General features: G+C 37.2%; 1 protein-coding gene and 1 long non-coding RNA gene across 8 annotated transcripts in view; one reads left to right on the top strand and one right to left on the bottom strand.

Annotated features, from left to right (window-relative positions):
• Window positions 1–12,618, bottom strand: part of LOC100648338 — a 50,518-nt gene extending 37,900 nt beyond the window's left edge. For 2 of the 6 annotated variants that reach the window (XM_003400087.4, XM_012315483.3), the window contains exons 1-2: window positions 12,360–12,618; window positions 10,164–10,526 (exon numbers count right to left, since the gene is read on the bottom strand). The gene's annotated coding sequence lies outside the window, so the exon portion shown is untranslated. Of the gene's footprint in view, window positions 1–10,163; window positions 10,598–12,199; window positions 12,268–12,359 lie in introns of those variants that run through there. The other 4 variants (XM_048411565.1, XM_012315478.3, XM_012315479.3 and 1 more) reach the window with 4 other exon arrangements.
• On the top strand, window positions 694–10,527 carry LOC125386223. 2 transcript variants are annotated; one of them, XR_007226194.1, is made up of 3 exons: window positions 694–4,602; window positions 4,720–5,062; window positions 5,855–10,527. It is a non-coding gene; the product is annotated as an uncharacterized LOC125386223 (long non-coding RNA). The 2 variants fall into 2 exon arrangements; XR_007226193.1 differs by having other exon boundaries at window positions 694–5,062.
• Window positions 12,619–14,672: the final 2,054 nt, after the last annotated feature.

Raw genomic sequence — 14,672 nt, 5'->3', positions numbered from 1 at the left:
GCGACGGTAATAATATCGATATAACGATAGTGCGTTCATTTTATCGCGAATATCAAAAATAATGTTGCTCGGAGATACGCTTACAAGTTTTCTTCGAGAAATTTTTCAAGCGTAATTACTTCCGTAACGAAATAAAAATATAACTCTATACAATTTCGATGAATATTTTAGCAATCGCTTATTTCGCGGTTGTTTCTGCATAAATATTCCGATCTCACTCGCAGTTAATCTTTGCCAATGCTAGTCAATAGAGTTTATGCCGTTTAAAAGTAGCGGATATTGAGAAACGGACGAAGCAAGAAGAAAAGTAGGTAATTCGACGCTTGATAGAAATTGCTTCCCGGGTGAAAAAAGAGGAATGAAAAAAAGTTTATGTCATGACTCATAAAATATCGACTAAACGGCGAAGAAAACTTGCAGAAAATCGTTTACGGCGTTTTACCATAAATTACAAAGTTGCTTAAACTATCTACCCACTTGTCTTTTCCTCATAAAACGTAACATTATTTTCTCCACGGTGCTTCTAAAATAAAGATAAGAAACTAATTGAAGTAATTCGTTATTTCAATAAATAAATCATCGCAAATGTATTCTTTTTATCTTAGAAGCAACATGGGAAAATTTTCACAAAAAAAATCAATCTTCCAAAGATAATTTTAAACAAGATCCTAATATATAAGAAATAGTCAAACCTGATCTTTATCACGACCTACTATGTAGACATCAAAATAGATCGATGGATCCGATAAGCAAAGAGATACGATCGACCTGGTTACACTATCGATGATTCAAGGTGTAGCAGTCATTCGAGTCACTCGATGAATCGAGAACAAGTAATCGCGTTAAAGGCTGATAGATATTCACACGGTAAATCGACGATGGAGTCTGTTTTCGAATTGTGCGCCACTGATACAGCGAATTGCCGGACGTGGTTGACGCGCGCGATTGAAAATAGACGCTTCCGGTTTCTCCTGGACACGTGCACGGGATTCAAGGCACGTAATGTGTGCCACGGAACTTGACCGAACCTCACAAAGCGAGAGTTCAATTGAACAGCCGTTTGCGTTCTTCGCGCGATTTGCAGCTGCGAGTAACCGGCACCGATTACGAATTCGTTTTCAACGCCTCTCGTCTCTCGACTCTATTGTTAATAAGTGATGTTCATTTCCTCTATTAGGATTGGAAAGCGAAACGAAGCGATCCTGGAATTGTTCCCGAGCTCGATGCAGTTTCGCAATTACCTTTCTGAAAGATTCTGCAGAGAGAGGGAGAGAGAGTGAAATACTTGAATAAACTTTTTACCCAGATTCTTGGCATAATGAGCCATTTCCATTCGTATTGCTGCGTTGTTTGTATAATAATCGTGTTGCTGTTTGCGGGAATAATTATATGTAATTATATATAATTATCGTGCACAATTGTTTCAATTTCTTTTATGGATTTATTATGTGGTTCCACGATCTCGATGCTATTTTTTGACGATATTGACCTCAAGATATTTATTATCGAATAATATCGCTAAAATTATCATAAAGATAGACACGAGAGAAAACTTACATATAGGAATGATACGAAAAAAAGTTTCAATTAATTTTATCTCTCGTTTGTTTTTGCAAAGTTTGGACAGATACGCGTGAAAGATGTCTTATATTAATTAAAAAATAATCGTTGCCATTCCAAATCTGAATCGTCTTTACATTTACCTATGGTTTTACCTGCCATTAAGATGAAAATGAAACAGTCCTTGAAATAACACGAATATAGTACGACGGACTGTTCGAACGAAAGTCACGTTGAGCAAACTTGCTAATTCTATTTGTCGTATCAAGGTAACCAGAGATTGGTGCCAATGAAAAATCGGATACGCGTATCGACGAGTTGACAATTGGAAAATTGCGAATGCAGAATGCCTTCATATTAGCATTGGCAAAATTTGGAAGAATTACTCGTTAACATACGATAAAAATCCCATCAGCTACGAACGTGTTGAACAGCTTTGTGACGCGGTTGGTCTTATCTTATCATCATGGCCGTTGTGACGTTTGCACCTCAGTTCGTTGTTGAATCTCGTAAGCTTCAAAACACCGATGAATCGAGCACCCGAGCATTAAGTATCGAGAAATCGCGACTCGCTTCTCGGAAGTGAATCCAGTACAAGAAGGGTGAAATCAACTTCGTTGATTGCTTTTGATATAACAATGACTATGCTATATATGGAACATAAACTCTTAAATATAAAGAGGATGATGGTTCTCTTAATTCTTGCTCTGTCGTATAAACTGTGAACGTTACGTAACGCAAAAGACATTGTTTCAAACAATATGAAAAAATGATGTCAATGGTCTGTAAGCTCGAAATTCTGATATTGCCATGGTAATCTAAATCCTGTGTAAAAAACTAATAAAACTTACCTAATATCTAGGAGAGAAAATCTCTATTTAGAAAATATCTGTGTCATTTTATCCAATGAAGCGGTAACTGTACTTATTATATTATTTTTACCATTTGCTAGATATTTATTGATATTTCCACGACAGGAATAGATATCGGGTTTTCCTTTTTTTGAACGTTATCCTGGAGACTTGCAAACTTTATTTGTTAAAATTTCGTTAGTAAACTACATACTACGATAGTTTTGGTACAGTTAAGCGCTATACAAATATTTTTCACACCGATCGTATCTTTTTTCTCATTGTAAAGAAACAGCGAAAAATAGAACGATAAAACGGATACCAATGAAAATCGCAATGGTAGTACACGTTCATTCACTGGATTCGCGAGATTATAACTTTATTTCGCTGCTATTTGCGCAACTGTGTTCGCCGGTCGTAAAATCGCACGGATAACATTTAATGGATGAAAATGTTAAGCAACGGAACCTGCGATCCTGAGAAACAGTAAGGAATACACGCGTGAGATTACACGGCGGGTGTTCGATGGAAAATGTCAGAGCTGGGTGCGCCGTGGTTTGTTATGTGTTTGTTTGCGCGCTATTGTAACACCGTGCAATGTTAAATGCGAACCAAAGAGACAATCCCCGGGCGATTGTTCGTTCTGGAACCTTGGTAATCACGAGATTTCGTGAATAAGCGGTCTCCCGGGAATAATTAGAAGCACAGGGAATCCGCTAAAACGGAGAAATATTTTAGCGAATCTCGGAACACTGGCAAACTTCGTCTTCGACTCTGCTATTATCTACCACTAATTATACTGGAGATCTTCCACGAGATCTTTGAAGATTGAGAGAGATCTCGCAGAGGCTGTCAAATCGTCTTGTCTAAAGCAATCAACGACAAAGCGTATCGATGTGTATGGAGATTTTCGAATGCGACAAAGGAAAGAATAATCGACTCTTCGATTGTTTCAACGTCTCTTCAAACTTTTCGTATTCGAACTATTCGTACAGCTGCTAAACGCTAAAGGCAAATTCGATGGTTCGAAACTCGCGTTTCAATCCGAATTGACAAACTCTACGGAGAAGTTGAAACCATTTCGAAGCTGGATTGTACGAAAATACCGACGTGTACCAGTCTACAGCTACAGAATTCAATTAAATGGGAGATAGTACGGAATTGTTGGGCGCAAGCAACGGCACTCCGGCAGAGAATGGCAAAGATCTAGGTGCGCTAAAGCGTCTGCGGTGAAATAAAGTATACGTAGAAGGACTGAAACCGTAATCCGGCCAAGCGAGCCAGTCTCCTGACCTGACATTTAATGCTCTTACACAAGTTGCAACTACCCGTTGCTCTTTGTCCGCCAAGATGGTGCTATTCATCGAAACGATACGAGTAGGCCAAAGGGAGGGACGGGCCAATGATTTTATCGTGTCGCGTTTGAATGTGCTGGACGCACCGCAATTTGCTATTTTCCACGGTGTGTGTACCATATCAGTTACGAAATCGATGTTGGTATTGTCTTGTCAGCGGAGATTTGTTGGAACAGACTTTTGCGAATACGACTAGTGATCGTTATTATCATTATTAGCATAGTCCTGAATCGGATATGAGAATTCATCGAATACGCGTGCGATAAACACCCTATATAATCAGACACGTGCGAGTTCCACCGTGAAATTGAGATTTCCACGGTTCTAGAGGCACGGCGAGCAGATATGGGAAACCTCGCCGGTTATAACGATCAATTGTTCGCACTGGCAAGTCGTGTTCGTCAGGGATTCCAATTCTGAAATTGATTAAATCATTTGACTTGCGGTGGTACACATCCGGTGCTTACCACCAAGTACAAATCCGAAACACTTGCTAACTTTGATAGATTCGAAATCGAGTTTGACCGGAACAGAATGTGCGCGACCATGTCTTGTAGACGTATCTATACGTTGTACAAGGTTTAATTGGAGTTAAGTGAAACGAATTACTATGTAGTAAACAAATTAAGTATAGTAGTGGAGATGTCACGGCACTGGCTGATGAAGGAAATCGAATAACTCGAGAACGAAAAGAGACAATTTTAACCTGTGTTTGTTCGCGATACAGAAGAAAAACATGAGAATTAATGGTACGATGATTCAGAGTGTGTCCACTATCTTTAACTGCCGCTCAGCAGCGAGACCGTTCTCAAAATATTTAATTATACGACCAGTAGGTGAGGCTTCTTTCGACCGTGGAATCTTTTCCAAGTTCTGGCAAATAATCTTTCTTTAAAAACAAGAAATAAAGTGGATTCCTATGTAGAGAAGCTTTTTAAAAAATTATCTTCCAGAGATAAGTAATCCAAGCGACTGGTTAACTGGTGCGTGTTGCACGGTTTAATGGGTTAACGGGTTTCGTTCGATGCGACGACTTTCGACTATCGTGGCGAATCAACGATCGGGAGAGAACCGAGTAACTTACAGGATCAGAAACGAAACATTATGATAGCACGGGCCTCGTGTGTTGCGTGGGTCATTGAGAGTGTCACGCGTGACGTGGGAGCGTGTGTACGCAGAGGTATGTCAGAGAAAATACGGCGGAAACACGCACCAGCCGGAGGCACCAGCGAGGGAAAAGAATGAAAGAGAAGGGACATCGTCGAGGAGAAAAGAAGACCACGTACAAGCCAGACAGTAATTTTTCTAATTTGTTGTTATCCCCAGACAAGTTGAATTATGGTATGGGAGAGTCTGCTACTAGAAACCCACTGAGAATATACTACATTTATATCATATTAGAACAGGAAAATATTATTTTATTGTATGATTTTGATACTTGAATTTATATGCTGTTTGCTATTAAAACAGTCGTTATTATTCGAATAACGATCAAGCGATATTAACTAATAAATGAAATAGAGACAAGGTAATCGATAAAGCAAACGATTCGTGGGATGTATATACTTTTTTCAAATTTACAAAATACTTTGTACGTTTACAGCTAGTTTTCTGAATTGTCTTTTTATTTACTACAAGGGACATGTGCAATGGTAGTTATGTTCGTTATGGAATAATTTTATGGCTAGGATATAATGGAGAAATTGAACAAAAGGATCGCGAAGGACGACGAAGAATGCATTCCATACATTGCTTCGAAATGACGCGTTCCTACTTCTTTTATAACCACAGGATTTTCTCAAACATATCGACTTAATGAATCTTTAATCGGTCATTGTACCTATGCTAAGAAGTATTTCTAAAAATAACGTAAAAGCTTGATGTTGCTTGAAAATTATGGTTTTTAAAAAATGGAAAATACCTCGCATTATGCTTGACCGAATAAAAATTTTAAATTTCCGATAAATGAGTAAACATGCGCGCTATGACAAATGCAGTTCCTTGAAAACTACGAATTATAGGAATCCAATATTCCAACTGCCAACTGCATTTTTCATGCACTTCTTACAAATACCATTTTGCTTTTAGATCCATACACTGGAATATATGCACACGCATACTGAAGGATCGTAAAGGACCAAACAGGAGAAAGAAGTAAACGTTGCTGGCGAGTCGAAATCTTGTATTCGCTGGACTAAGCCGAAGATATTTATCAGCAGAGATTAAAACGGGACTTTCCGTGTGTAACTGCATAAATTTAACTTTCCTGCTATGTATATACACCAACACATATCCAGATACCGTAACTTTTCGGTCCGGTCGACGAATACCACGAGCAGCATCCGAGGCAAGAATTAATATGACAATCTCTACGACTTAAATCTCGAATCGTCCTCGAATGAACAATATTCGAGTATATTGCAAGCAATACAAAATACTATACTAGACTATTTATAACACAAAAGATATTAAATTATATTACTGCGTTATTATTTGTATTCTACATATTCGTAGCCTCATAGTTATAGAATTAAAACGATTAATACTTTTAATGATACATGTTCAAAAATGTTTATCAATCAGAGAGTAATCTAGAATTGCAATTTACAGTTCGCAATCTATATTTTATAGTGCAATAATTTATCTTAACTCGATACGTCGTTTATTATCGAGCAATTTACATGCTACCACGTGTGTATGACTCAGAATCGAACAGAGCTTATCAAGCAGGTATTCCTTTTCTTCCTTGTCGTTATCGCGATTGATTGTTTGTACAGGTAATATCAGTTAGTAAAACATTCCGACAAATGCTTAACTGCTAATATCACTCGTAAAGGCGTTACGGGTAAAGATTCGATTTTACGATGCTATTAGGTTTAGAATTAAGGAAGTAGGTAACAGGAATTATAACGAGGATAATAAAAGGCGTAAAAACAATCTTTGCCTATCAGATACGATTCGTATAATATAATAAACAGAAGCGTAAATTATTCGAATACGATTTTCGCGATATTTGTGCAGAAAGCGAGGAGACGATTTCATGCATTAAACAGCTGACACTTTTGTATCGGTGATAAAACCATTCTATCTGATAACGATAAACGAAGGTTAGCAGAAGGATTTCGACGATGACGAAGATACAGAACTTCGAAAGCTTGAAAATATTCAACAAATATTAAGGAAAAATCGGAAAGTTAAATGCTAATAGTACGTTCTATTGGATTGTATTAAAATTTCTGCTGGAAATTCTTTGGTTTAAATATGCAAATCTATGTTTAACTACTTAATAATTACAGCATTTACATAATGCTACTTTTCGAAAATATTATCGATGTAAATGCAGGAATAAACGAAAATGCAGATTTTGCAGAAGGTATTACTCGCGAATATTTTATATTATTCGCGAGGCGCAAGTTCAATTATTTATGATTTAACAATAAGTATCGTGCAACAAAATGTCCATTAGTATAATATCGTAACCTTGGAGGAATATTCCTAGAAATTTCAGGAAACTCTGCAATTTATAATATTTTAATTCCATTAAAATTCCATTAAAATTCCATTAAAATATTATATTCATTCTTCGCTCATAATACGCTCACACATAAGTTCACTCTTTTTTACAAGTATTTCTACTCAATCCATCAGGAAACAACAGCCTGCATAAAGCTTCTAGTCGAAACAACCCACCCGCGATAAGATCATCACATGTTAACGACGTTTAATCGCCATACTATTAATCTCCCCGTTTACGACGATCGTTGAGAGTTTAAAGCACGGTCGAAACTTTTGACCACGCTATCGCTTTCGATGCAGTTGCTAACACGATAAACTTCCCCTATATTTTCTCATTGAGTGTTGCATATATAATGTATACATACGTGTACGGCCACGGAATCGTTCCGCAACGATGAGAAAAAGCGGATGAGTCAGCTGCTTCTTTCGCAACTTTCTAACGTCATTTACACGCTCGCCAATCCATGTCCGATCGTTCACATGCAACTCCACAAACTATCTATGCAAAACGAACGCGATCCTTCGATAATTTCATATATTCCATGTTTTCGTTGCACGAGAATTAAAGTTCAGGTACACGCATGATTGCAATCGAAACAAATATTCCAAATCTTTGGTCCATTCCTTCGAATATCGGCGTAATATTCGAATAGAGTTCGACACAAATGTAAAGTCATCTTGTTGTAATGTTTTATGGAACTAAAAATTTTACGCGAGTATTACGACAATTTTTCGAAAATTGATGGGATCAGACAAACGTCCCTCGAATAAAAAATATCGTGACAAAGTGTCGAAAACTTGTGGCTCGCTATCTGTAGAATGCTACTGACTTAATTAAGCCAACTTGCTTTCGGATTAATGTTTCATAATGAAATTTGTGACTCTAAAATTTCAATTATATCCTAAGGATTCGCGAGAGTTTCGTTTCTTGAAAAATTAAAAGGTCGCTAAAGTCCTGGATCGCTTTAATCACATTATCCTTGAATGCGAACTGCGAGAAAACGCTACAAAACGTTTCACGAAATGCCCATGGCAGAACCAGTAACGATCATTTTAATTCCGAGTTTCGAAGTATCTTGAAATCATTTTTAGAATGTAAATTAATTAAAAAAAAAAAAAAAAAATCGTACAAAAATCGTTACAAGCAATTTAAACGTTTCTTTCTATATTTCGTGCCCCTATATTAATTAAATAAACGAGACATTTAGAGATGCAGTAATTTATAATCAAAATTCTTCTTTAGAAGTAGCAACTCTATAAAAGACTTTTTATATTTTCTTTTCCTCTCGCACGTGGCACTCGAGCGGAGCAGGTCGAGTTTCATCAAAGAAAATTGCTGCTTTGATAAAGCCTCGTTTTTCACGTTTTCCTAACGCGCCATTCAAGGCATGAACTTGAAATAATCCAATTACGTTAATTTGACGACTCTCTTCATACAGAATTTCAATAAAGAGGATTCTTCGCCTTTTAGCTGCCTTTTCACAGTCCTTTAAATCTGAAAATTGGACATTATTCCGTGACAACGTCACAGATTGACTTTAAATGCCGTCGGAATGTCCAGACTAACAAAAATAACGCATCGAGAATTCTGTATAAAATATAAAAAAATATAATGGGCAACTTTGATCTCTTTCCTTGCTCGCATAAATTCACTACTCAAGCCAAGACGCTAGAAATTATGCAAAGAATACTATCGTACCTTCGTACTGTTCTCGATTAAAGTACTGCCACAAGTTGTACACCTCGCATATTTCAACGCTACAACTACCAACAACTAAAGTATAAACTTGTACCAAAGAAATAAAAAATGAAATGCGTAAAGCCACTCTAGAGACACTACGGAGTTGTACGAGCTCTAGCATTAATACGACCTATCGATCACAAAGAAGATATGCAGATAGAAAGAGTCGTGTCGTAACGGTTTATAGCAAATTGTCACGGCCTGTATTGTACTTTCTATTGACCGACTAGAACCGACTGGAAACATCCTTGAATATATCGGGATCATTTACATGCATCCAGTTCTCTTTTCACGACAGATACTCGCGGTTAACTTTGTGGTTCATTGCTCCCGTGGTTCGCACCTTTGTTTTTTAACTTTTATTTCGTCCAAGGAACCATTTTGACTCGGTATATATACCACCGCAAACCAAGTTGAACGGTTTCTTAGATACCTGGTCGGGACTCGGCGAAGCGAGTCTAACGAGACCCTTAAACTATAATCACTCTGTTTACCGATACTGTATTCGCGTTGTTTGCATGCGTATAATAAACTGTGAATTAAATATTCGAGAGGAATTTGCAATGTCGTTCAAATTTATTTTTCGCAATTTTCTCTTTAGTAGATTTGGATCGAAGAGTAGTTAGAAGAAATAAAATTTCATTTTTCGTCATTCCGAACAATTCCAACGTTTCCACACTTTCTTTGCGCGTCATCTAGTAAATTAATCTTCCTAACTTCTCACAAAAGACTCGTTGTTCGATCCAATTCTAAAAAACGTTATTCTATAGTTTAAAAAAATATCCGAGTATTAGCGAGGCTGACTGTATGAAAACGTTACAGTAAGTACAATGGTGTGCAGATATTAGGTTGTCCGAAAAGTCTTTCTTTTACAGACCCGTCTTTCACAACAATGCATCTGTATACAAACATGAAACCTGATCTGTCGAACGTTGTGATCTTTATTTTGATAGAAGAATATGGAAAAAGAAACTTTCCGGACAACCTAATACCTTTTGTAGCCATTGTAAAATAACCATCTATAGTCTGGTCGTGTCATTTGTTTAATCATGGTAATAAAAATTTGAATTTGCATAAAGATCTGTAGCCTCAAGGACGCATTGTCAGATACGCGAAGGATACTGATTTTTCTGTACTTACTACGAGCAGATCTGAACGTGCTGCTGATGAAGGCGGAAGCAACGAGTCCGCATTATTCTCCCTCTTTCTCTGCCCGGCTCTCGCTGCCCTCTCCTCGACGTGACGGCCACGAGAGAGTAGCCTTTCGAAGTCTTGGCCGGTCACGCTTGTCCACGCGTTCTATATCTTCCTTCTTTTTCTCCCGTGCCTTTCACTCTTTCCCCTTTCTTTCTCTATCACGTGATCTCTGTCCCTCAGTTTTGTCTCTTCCCTTCGATTACGGGGTTCGCACTACACCCGCGAGCCACAACACACGGTACCCATGGCGACGCGTTCTCTCACCATTTACGTTGTCTCTCCTCCTAATGTTCTTCCGCTCCCGATCTACGAAATCGTTCCGTCTCTCTAATTCATTTGCATTCAACGGTATGACACATAACCGACGACCAACGTAGCTACAGAAGACAAAGAAGGTATAATACTCGCAAGGTTAAGCGCGACCCGATGCGGAATATGAAAATTATGGAGAAAATAAATATAGCCAGGAAAATGGTGGAAGAGAACATTCATATTTTTTAACGAGCTATGTTAATAAAAAGACAATATGTCTGTTTTACCGACACGTAATTACACCTATACGCGAACTTTTTTAATTACAATGAAATACAGGAAAGTTTACACAAACATATTTCTTTGCGTCATTACAAACCATAACAAACACTGCTTATTTACCGAAAAATTCTGCTTCCAAGAAACATTTAGAGCTATTTGGTAATTAGCTGAAGCAGTTTATTACGTATACAGATATTGGTCAAGGTTGCTTATCGGTTTACCGAATCCTTTCTAATATACCAAGCTACGTTAACCATTAATCGATCGAAATTTTCAATCCGATCGATCGATTATTTCTTACGACTGGAGAGAATCGATCGTAATCGATATCGAATATTTAACCGATAGTATATATCCTTCGCACGCCATTGTCATAGCAATTTCTTTCTTTGTTCAGCGTTATTAGTCAGCAATTACCGAGTGAACGCTTATCGAGGAGGAAAGTTTTCTGTCGAGGGAACTTGTTGCTTGATCATTTAAATCTGTGAATTTCTTGCTTCGATAGCTATAGCGTGGTATTGAGGCAAGCGTTTCTTTCCTCGATACACGTGTTCATCGATCGAGATCATATAGAAATCGATACTCTTGCACCTAGATTCGCAAGCAGGAAACGTCGATAACAGATCGACGGACAAGCGGCTTAAATATCGAAATTTATCGTAATTATCGACTGAATGGAACAGAATTGCACGGCTGATTGTTAATCATACACTCGTCCGAGTACATAGCCAAACGTTGGATTTCAGACTAACAAGTGCAGATATAAGTAGCTAAAAAAGAGAAAAAGTCTCGTTGATGAGAGAATAGCGACTAACAGCGCGAAGAATTTTTTTCATTAGAAAGCGAAAATTGAAAAGAATTGTTAAAAACTTGCTATTAAACTTCGATATCGACACGACACTTAAAATGTTCTAAAAAGACTACTATATCATTGTAATATTACTTTATTTTCGTGCACAAGAATTAAATGTAACTAGTAGATATTTATGTATATATATAGTAATTACTACTATTATAACATGATATATAGAATATGGCTTGTTACTATAATATTGTGATACACTATCGCATACATCGGTACGGCAATATTATTATTGACACGTAGTGGTAATTACGCTATGGCAATCATAACATCACTACCTTCGTTACTTCTGTAAACATAATAGTAAGTTTCTGAAGTAGCCGATATACTGTGACAATATACTTGTGGCAACCATCAAACTATTCTCAAACAAATGCAACAGATGAAAATTAAAGAAAATACATCTTCAAAATGTTTCTACGATTCTATGAACAAAATAAAAGTCGTCATTGGTAGAGAATTCTGAAATAATCGAAAGAAATACTTTTCGAAAATTCTCGGTATATCAGAGAGAGAGAGAGAGAGAGAGAGAAAGATCATAGTAAACATTCCTGAAATAATAAGAAACAATCGTGACGCATACCCGAAATCCATAGACGGAGGTCGACGCAACGTGAAAACCGAGAGACATCGATAATCAACACGCTGCTGACCGAAAAAAAAAACAATGCCCGCGATTTGGGTTAGGTTGCACAATGAGGCTTTTGTCACAATTCCTTCGTAAAAACAGATAATAAGCTAACCTTCGAAACGTCTGTGCTTGTTGGATGCAAACGAATTAACGATCTGTTGACTTTCGTCTGCTCCACGCAAGAACCGTCACTGGTCGTCTGTCATGTGCACACGTTTGTATCGTAGTTGGTTTCGTAGTTGGCGGAAGTTTTCAAATTCACTGGTCGAAGCGCAGACGATATTAAACTTTAACAATGCGCACTATAAGACGCTCGGCGCGAGACTGACTACGCGAGTCGTGCACGTACCCTTGCTGTTTCGGAGTGTCGCGCCGTCTACCAATCAGTGCCACGGATTCCTGCGTAGGTATGCGTCCGCGCATGCGCAACGACGCGTCGAGCGGTCGCTTGCCGATCGCGAACCCGTGATGCCACTGTTAAGGATAATAATACTTTCTGAATTATGTATACATATTGCGATTAATAGATCGTAATTTAATAGGCCGTGTAAGATCTAATATACTAAATAAAAACTTCCATATCGATTATTACCAAAGTTTTTCTTTCTTGTTTATCTCCTTTGTTAAATGTTCCTAATTCTCGAGTACAATCGATTACAGCGGTGTCTCAATTATCGAACGATTGATATGGACCGAACGTATCTCGAATAATCGAAAACTCGAATAGTACGGAAGGATCCATGGCTGTTGATAAATCGTGCAACAAAATTGTAAAAAACATTCTGATCGTTTGTATATATAAGTATTAAGTTTGATTAACTATTTAATTGATTGAATGTTTGATTGCCTTGACAATACCTCGCTATATACACTTTCTTATTCTTTATATTAACTTGTGTTACTTTCGGAAAAAATGGAGTCACGGTAAAATTCAAAACGACTCGAATAATACGCAACTTCGGTTAAACAGGGCTCGGATAACCAAAACTCCACTGTGTATTCTTTTCTAAAGGTTTACAGTGAACCGTGTGGATTCCGATATAATTATCGGCAATCACTGGAATGTTCTATTGCTGCTGTATGTGTGATGTGTAATGCCTTGGTGTGCGAGCATGAGTAAATCCCTGGAGAGTGTTCTCTTAAGCCTTCTTGGTAAGTTTAATCACCAAACTTATAATATACACAATATACATATATGATACATTAATTATTATAAAATATATTATATATATTTCTGTAATACATTCTTTCTGCTTGACTTTTGAAAAATTTAAATAATCGTAGAAATTAATTTTTAAAAGTAACAAAAGATAAAGGGAGGTGCAACAAAAAATTAATGAGTCCCACCTTCTGCTAGGGACAGCTACTTAAATAAAGTAAAAGCATATTTTTATGCGTCCCGTTTATTAATTACGTGCCACGTCACGGACGTAATTTAATCACTCTCTGTCGCGCAATTTTCATTATAAGGAAATAAATTTTCACACACTAAATGTATTCTTTCATGACCAAACTTTCTTTTGCCCACGGTTGTCTTAACGTGTAATTTTGAAACACGTGTACGATTCACCGTGTTATCATCGCGTCGTTCTTTGATGATTGATGACAAAGGTGACAGAGACAGAAAACAAGAAATTATTTTATATCCTTGAAAAATGTAAATAATCGACGAAGAAAGAATTATCGGCGAACATATTTCACGTGCACTTGACGTACAGGTTTTTGAAACCAGTATAGAGGACGGGCGCAGGTACAGATTACAGCGCAAACAAAGTTATAAAAATAGTGGAACCAGAAACTCTCTGGAACAGCGTGGAAAAAAACACTGTAACCGTTTCAAAAGTTATATCGTGACAAATTTATCAAATATAAATGCAAAGGTATTCCTAGAAAATCGAGGAACGATCGTCAAAATCATTCGTTGAAATATCGCAAGTGGCGACAAAAATATAAACGTACGTTTGATTTGTCCGTAAATCGAATTGGAGCAAATCGGATAGATTGTATTTGATTAAAGGGATTGCAATCCTCTGCCAGTGAGAAATTGATTCTGGCCCGCAAGCTATAAAGGAATAGCAATTCGAGTAATTTGCAAAACAGATTAAACGTTTTCGCTGACTATACTTGCTGTGATTTATTATTAACAACGAAAAATTAGAATTACAGGTGTGAAAGAATTACAACGATCACTTTAACCTCTCTTAATCCGTTAAAGGTATTGAAAGTACTACTATCCTTTAATGATACCTAATCTTCCTTATTATCAGTCGCGAGTACTCGGAGGATGTTTATAACTAGGAGCTAAAAATCGTTCCGATAATTACAGTGACTGAAGGTAAACTGCTTAACTGAAATTACTTCTTTCTTTGTACAAATGCTACAGTCGATATTTATTTTCTTAAAATAGAAACAACATAACAGCTCT

Source organism: Bombus terrestris, chromosome 13 (genome assembly GCF_910591885.1).
Source record: "Bombus terrestris chromosome 13, iyBomTerr1.2, whole genome shotgun sequence".
Taxonomy (NCBI): domain Eukaryota; kingdom Metazoa; phylum Arthropoda; class Insecta; order Hymenoptera; family Apidae; genus Bombus; species Bombus terrestris.
Note: the sequence above shows the minus strand (reverse complement) of the source record. Positions and strands in the feature narration are given on the sequence as shown.